A 7,584-nucleotide genomic window follows, 5' to 3' on the forward strand; every position below is an offset into this window, starting at 1 on the left:
TCTTTCATTTGGAATCTTTTCTTTTTCCTAGCTTTACTAAGTTTTGTTTTTGTTTTAGGGGTTTGTTTTGTTGTTGTTTTGTTTTGTTTCATTTTTTGTTTTGCTTTTTTGTAGTTGTTTTGTTTGTTTCTCAGATCCACCAGGGATAATTTTTCAGCAACCATTTCCTTTGGTTGCTTTCTCTTCTTTCCTAGCTTCCTTGGGGTCCTACTTGTCAAAATGCAGCTGGGTTTAACTGCAGCCGTCTTTCTACTTTGTCACTGACTGCTCTATGACCTTTCTCAGTGCTTAGTCAGCACATTATGGACTATTATCTTCCCAATTTCATTTCATTTTAAAATTTCCTTCTCAACGATTCCTTCGTTTTTAATTCAAAAGCCATTTGTTTAATCAAAATGATTTGTATAATTCGCTAAGATTTTCTTACAGTTCTGTTTCACCGTAGCAAGGAAAAAAATATTCCACATAACTTCATGTTTAAAATAAAAAACTGATCTTTACTGAAACTCTATTTAAATTTAAATCCCAGAAGCTACAGGAAGGTAATTTGATGGTACTGAATTCAGGATACCTATGAAAGAGAATCAACTTTAGCTAGTCCAGTGCTTCAGAAACTGAAATGCCCACTGTCTTTCCCATAGGACACTTATTCAAGGACCCACAAGATCCTTTGTAGAATGGCCTTTTAGCACTGCAAAATCCATTGCCACAGAGATAATCAAACACTCCCATTTTCAGAGTCTGAGACTCAGAGAAGGAAATGACTCCCCAAAGATCANGGAGCCCTGTTCTGAGCCATTATCTCCTGACAGTGACCTTCCTGCTAATCCATCTTGATAAATGTCTTTATTTATCACTGCGTAGTCTGGAAATGATAAGAAATTTGGGGTACAATGATATATATAAGAATTTCTCTATCAGAAAATAATCCAGTCAGATCACAAAACCAGAGATTTGGTATTTTGTTTTATGTTTGGAATCAATAAACCTTTGAAAACTGCCAAGGTGAAATTTTCTGGATATGTCAGGTGACACAGACTCANGTGGTGTTTTGCTGAAGCAAGTCCTGTGGTAGGACATGTGATGTNTGGAGAGAGTATAAATANGATTCAATGGCAGNTAATGNTGCTTGCATAGCTAGCTTTGCACCACTTCCTTGGTCTTGCATCTTCACTGATCTTCCATTCATTGAGAGAGGCACAGCAGAGAACTTCTCCTGGCCTCCTGGCTGATTCTGGTTACTCCTGGTGACTGGTGTCCATTCAACAGAGGTCTGGCAGTTTCTTTGGATCATGCCATTGCTGCTGATTCCTGTTTGGTATCCTGTCACTACTGAACTGGACTGCTAGTACCCTGACAAATGGAGATTGGAATGACCCCAAAGAACTACTTCTAAACAGGTCCACATCCCCCTGTCCTATTTACCATCTTTTCTCCTCTGCCTTTAGACAGTGGGCTGGAAGGAGAAACAAAGAATTTGAGAACCCTTATTAAAAGTAGGCTTTAAAAAAATTAAGCCACAAATGGTAACATTTTAGAAATTATATAGATAAATTACCGAAGTTATCTGTGGTAAGACTGTTCTTGGCAGCTTGTCCTTTTCTTTGCTGGATAGTTTATCCTGCATAAAATACATGAAAGAAGAGAAAAGCATTAACATAAATTTTATATTGTCCAGTGGNTTTTCTCATACTCACTTGGTGAAAAACCCAGAAATCTGGCACCTGGCCAGGGCACACCCTCCCCTCCTTTTGTGTTGCAAGCCAGATGATGATCCTCTAGAACCTTTTACTGGTGTTCCATGGTGGCTTTTCACAAGAGTCACCAAGTGCTAAGTGCCAGAGAGACAGAGGTTTCCTTTCAAGATTTCAGTATCCCAACAAATGGCACCACCTCAGCCACACAATCTTCACTGAGGTCTGAGGCTGAGCTTTCTGGGAAATAATGGATCTTGAGCACTCTCCTTCAGATCTACAGAGTGGTTGTTCCAATGTCTGGCCTGTTCATTATACCTATTCTGCCCAAGAAGCCTCTTTAGTCCTCTGTGGCTAAGAATCACTTGAAGTATGACTGCTCTGACCTGAAATGTATTACAAATAAAACTTGTTCTGGATTTTGAAAATAATTCAAAACAGAAGGTGAAAATTATCTCACTGTAATTCTTCAAATTGATTACATTATATTTTATATTGACAACATCATATTTGGCATATTCCACAGAGTTAATATAAAGTAGCATATTTAATACTATTTAATTAATATTTAACATAATTTAATACTGAACTTTTTGAGACAAATACTGCTGGAACACTGTCATCCCTTTTATACAGATAAGGAATGTCCTGTTTTCTGTTTTACATATAAAATATGATGTGCTTCTAACCAGGACAGAATATAAAGAATAGCCAAAATTCTTTTAGTGTTTTGAAATTTTCAAGACAAAAACTGATGGCAGCCAAACCTTGAAACACATTCGTTCTCCATCAAGAAGATTATCAATGTGCTTACTGAAGACAGGAAAGGCATCAGGAATTAGAGGCCGAAAGACAGGAGCAAGCTTGAGAGAAGATATTGGAGTGAGCAGCCAGGGGACTTGGGCTAACTCAGCCCAAAGGCAAGGCATTCCTTTAAACAAGGAATGATTGAGCCCCTGTCATATGCTGGTTTTACCTAAGGCAGTGAGTCTAGAGTTATGGACAGCACCTGGTCCTCCCTTCATGGTGCATACATTCAGGTGGAAGTCTACACAGCTGTAGCAGAATGGATTCGACATACAGAATCAAGACGTAATAACATAGGGTGAAATCAAAGAGTGAAGAGGCAGTGATGTGCTAGATGAGACAGGATCAGAAGGGACTCTGCAAAGTTAAGTTTATGTGAGAACCTGAAAACAGAGTGAGGGGGAGAGGAGATAGGGCTGCATAGCTGGGAGCTCTTATATCATGAAAGATGTGGGTCTGGGGCTCTGGCTAGCATCAGAAGTCACTGCAGTCCCTGCAGTCCCTCTTATGGTGACTTTAACCTCAATTTATAGAACATAGTCTCACTTTACACCTCTTGTCCAAGCACAGTTGATAGTGCTTTCTCTTTCAATGGTATGTGTGTTTGGATGACAAATTCTTCTGTTACTCTATTGACTGTACAAAGAGAAACACATTGTTATTCCACACGTGTTTTTAGAAACAGTAAACATAGTACATATGAAGAGACTGAGATCAGTGTTATTCCACACGAGTTTTTAGAAACAGTAAACATGGTACATGTGAAGAGGCTGAGGTCAGTAGTGGGACTAGGCTGACGGCAGATTCCAATACGGTAGGCAGCAGAAGATAAGGTTTGGTTACAGGCATTGCTGTAACAGAAGGCTGCCTCACCCTTCCTAGGAGCCTACTGACTGCTCTGTGCAGAAACATGAACTAACTCTCAGGAAAGGAGAAACAAACCTTCATCTTGGCTTTCAAAGCTCTCGTCCCTATTCTCCACACCATCTCACTTCTGAACTATCTCCTCCATTTTGTGGCCATATGGCCTGCACTGCATAGACATAGCAGACAGTCAAGGTCTGGAAAAGTATTCTCCATCGTTCATCCTTGCACCCACAGGCACAAAGGCCACGTGTGCCCAGAAGCTTGACTACAAGATTGAGGAGGGCGAGCTCACTCCCGTCACATTTCATGAAGGCATAGAGCGATTGTGCTGGATCAGACCTCTAAGACTCAGTGAAGCCTGAGTGCCTGTGAGCAAAGCCACCNTTAGTCTTGTGGCTGCTGGAGTGCTTTCACACAAGTATGAACTTAATGTTTAGATTCAAGCAAGGAAATAGATTAAACTGTCCCAAAAGTATGATTTCCCATAAATCACAAATGCTCAAGTGAAGGACCTCCATGTGGAGCCCTCCCCACTCCAGTCTCGAGATGGCGGCACACAAGAATCATGAATAGACCATCTTGATGTAAGCACACAAGGTAGTTTAATAACGGAGCTCCGGGCCGACACGTATCTCACGCAGGAGATATAGGCATTGACCACGAGGTTCAAAGGCTAGGGGTTTATATACAAAAGATTCGGGGTAGGGACATATCCAGCACAGTTTCACATAATTGGTTAGTTTAAAACATCAGCAAACAGTATGTGCAGGTCAGGGAGACTATAATCTTAAATCCAGCCCAAGCCAAGAGAAAAGTGGAGATGGAGGCACTAGGTGGCTGCCCTTGCATACTTCCCTTATCTTTATGTCCAGCCAGTTCCTGGGGCTAAACAGCCTTTGTTGTGGCCTGCTCTGAATTTCCTAGGCCTGGGATTCTCCTTTAATTAACTAACATGAGCCACCTATGTCATGGATCTGAAATTTAATTTTTCATAAGAATATAAAAGAAAACCCGTAAGATNTGCTCAAATATGAGCATACTGCAAGGTTTTCAGCCAGCCAGAAAACACAGTTTCAATAACCATATGGTTTATTGGCTTGAAAAAAAATCATTCATCTAACCCCAAATACTTATGCAGTGACTGAACACAAGTCTAACAGGCTCAAACACCCCAACAGCAACATTTTCAATTTTATAATTTGTTAAGTTTTAAAGAGAAATTGTTTTTCATTTCAGTATTTTGATTTGTGAACTAGAAAACATAAAAACATTGATAGATGTAAGAAAGTTATGTTTTTACTTATAAGGTTCCTAATAATCCTGGCTGAAACATTGCAAACAGACTGAAAATTAAAACAGGTGCTTTGAAATGCTCAAGATTATTCCCTTGATGTTTTCATTTAAGTTTCTGGTTTTTGTTTTTATTTTTTGTATTTTGTTTCGATGCATTTATTTAATAAAAAAAATTAGGAATCTTCCCTATACAAAGCAATGCAGATTCCATCATAGATTTTATTGTAGGACTTGAAAATATGCTTCAAAATAATATCTGTTCTGAAACTGTACTTAAACTCAACTCTTAGAAGTCCTAAGAGTGTAATTCAACATCATTATATCCAACAGAATTAGTACATGATAAGTTTTACTACAGCAGAACCTAACTTTTCCAATGCTTTGTCCACTAACAGTGCCTAGTAACTGCCTTTTCCATAGACAGTGGTAATTTATGGAGAAATAATGAAAACAAANGNCAAAGTCTACAAAATCTTTTGTAGTACAGCCTTTGACACTAGAAGAGCCATCTCCTCTGATGTCACAAAGGAGNTTCAGAGAAATAAATGACCCAAGCAAAGTTCGCAGTNCCAGACACACCACTGTGAACAAGCCCTTGTTTCCTGATGCTAACAATGACATCTCTCCTTGAGATCATCTGGGATTTCTTTGCCTCAGATTCCTCCAACCATCCATCCATGCTAGGAATTATTAATGTGGTGACTTTATTAACTTTGTGGTTTTTCTAAGATATGCACGAGACAGGATTTTCCCATCAGGATAGACTCAACTAGAACACAGAATTACAAATCAGACAATAGTAAGCTACACTATCATAACGGAATAAAGAATGATAATATATTAACAAATTACCATAGGCAACTGTGGTAGGAATCCTGCTGGTGTCTTGGATTGGCCTTTAGTGGGTAGCTTACCCTGTGTAGGGAGGAAAGAACGCGTTTAATTTAATTCACTCAGCAAAGTTTTACATTGTTGGCTATAAAGACAAGCATACCATCCAAAATATCCTAAAACTTGATTTTACTGATAATATAATCTTATATGTAGAAAAATTTATAATACACCAAGGAATTATTAAAATTAATTAGCTCATTCAGCAATGTTGCAAGATACAAAATTAGCATACATATACACACACAGAGCAGGGGTGGGGGCGGCGGGGAGAGACTAGTAATAAGCAGTTGAAAGTTGAAATTAAGAAACAGTTTCAGGGCTGGTAAGATGGTGTCTCAGTTAGGTTTTCTATGGCTGTGACAAAACACCATGACCAAAGCCACCTAGGTTGTGGGATGTTTATTTGGCTTACAGGTTATACTCCATCATCAGGGGAACCCAATGTAGGAACCCCAAACAAGAACTGAAGCTGAAACCACAGGGGAGTGCTGCTTACTGGCAAGCTCAGTCTGCCTACTTATATGCTTCAGGACCACGCCCAGGTCCAGGACCACCCACAGAGGGCTGGGCCCTTCCACACCAGTCCTTACAGAGTAAATGCCCCACAGACTTGCCTGTAGGTCAGAATTAGAAAAGGCATGGGTGGGTTGGGGAGCATGGTGGGGGAAGGGTATAAGGGACTTTCAGAGAGGAAACTAGGAAAGGGGATAGTATTTGAAATGTAAATGAAGAAAAGAAAAGAAAAGAAAAGAAAAGAAAAGAAAAGAAAAGAAAAGAAAAGAAAAGAAAAGGTATACTTTCTCCACTGAGGTTGTTTTTTGGTTTTTTACAGATTGGTCTAACTTGTATCATGTTAACAGAATTAATTAATTAGGTATTAATTAAAACAAAGTAAGCCACTTAACCAGGACAGATGGCCTTCTTAAGGCACTTGCCACCAAGCCTGACCACATAGTTCAATAGCCTGGAACACACAATGGAACTGAAGAACAGACTTCTGTAAGTCAGCCTTTGCCCTCCAATTTTGTGCTCAGGAATAAATTTGGGGAGAAAAAAATGTTCAATGTTTTAGTTAAACTATACCATAGCATTAAAAACGCTTTTGAATCTGGAGCATTTGTGCATACTGGGCACTGGCTCCCAGATGATTTGTGGACAGGAAAGTGCATCTGCTCATAANAGTTTCTCTCTATGAAGGCTTCCTCTATTCTCAGTAATTTCTGTGACAGCTATGTTGTTTGCCCTGCCTGNGTCTCTATTTTCTCCTACTCTGTGATGAAGATGATAGATTCGATGTACTGCAACATCTAAGAACCTAATCTTCAAACTTCCTGTCAGAACTAACCAATAAGAGTTGTCCCAACATACTGAGCCCCAGGAGGAAGTACTGGGAATCTTTGGGACTAAACAGTCCCCAATGGTGGCTCCTGGGACAAGGGTTCTGTTTCTGACTCTCATGGGGTTCACTGGTCCCTCAGCCGTGGCTGTGTGCTGCCTGTTTCCTCACTAATGCTAAATTTGACTCTCTCGGCCACATTTTGCATTAGCTCTAAAATAAAGCCTGCCTCACACTCCTGTGTGTTCCCTGAACCCCGGACCCCAGGAACCCCTCAATAGCTCTCCTTCCAACTANTCTTTAATTGCCTTTTAGAGTATGCCATCTGTTTTCTGTAGGAACTCAGTATAAATTTATGCTCCACAATAAATTGCTGAACAGTCTAATCCTTCAGATTTTTCTTTCTTGGTTTTTATGTACTTAACACTTGGGAAATTGTGAAACCTGTCACTTACATAACCCAAGCATGAGCTGTGCTTAAAGGTTTCTGTTGAGTTGACTGTTTTTTCTGCTAAATTTCCAATAACCTCTCAAAATGTAATAGTGTTTATGGAGATGATGTCATACACCTGCATTCCAGCTCTTGGGAAGCTGAGATAGGAGGATTATATGAGTTCAAAGTTAGTCTCAACTCTGTAGTAAGTCCTTGTTTCAAAAATAAATTTTAACAGCTTAGTCCAGATATGAGTGACA

The 7,584-nt window shown here is 39.6% G+C and overlaps 1 long non-coding RNA gene across 1 annotated transcript; it reads right to left on the bottom strand.

Annotated features, from left to right (window-relative positions):
* Positions 1 to 949: 949 nt before the first annotated feature.
* On the bottom strand, positions 950 to 5,578 carry LOC110314681. The gene is made up of 3 exons (XR_002380184.1): positions 5,514 to 5,578; positions 1,559 to 1,621; positions 950 to 1,456 (listed from the first exon to the last, which is right to left on the bottom strand). It is a non-coding gene; the product is annotated as an uncharacterized LOC110314681 (long non-coding RNA).
* Positions 5,579 to 7,584: the final 2,006 nt, after the last annotated feature.

The sequence above is a fragment of the Mus pahari genome, unplaced genomic scaffold, assembly GCF_900095145.1.
Source record: "Mus pahari unplaced genomic scaffold, PAHARI_EIJ_v1.1 scaffold_14333_1, whole genome shotgun sequence".
Taxonomy (NCBI): Eukaryota; Metazoa; Chordata; class Mammalia; order Rodentia; family Muridae; genus Mus; species Mus pahari.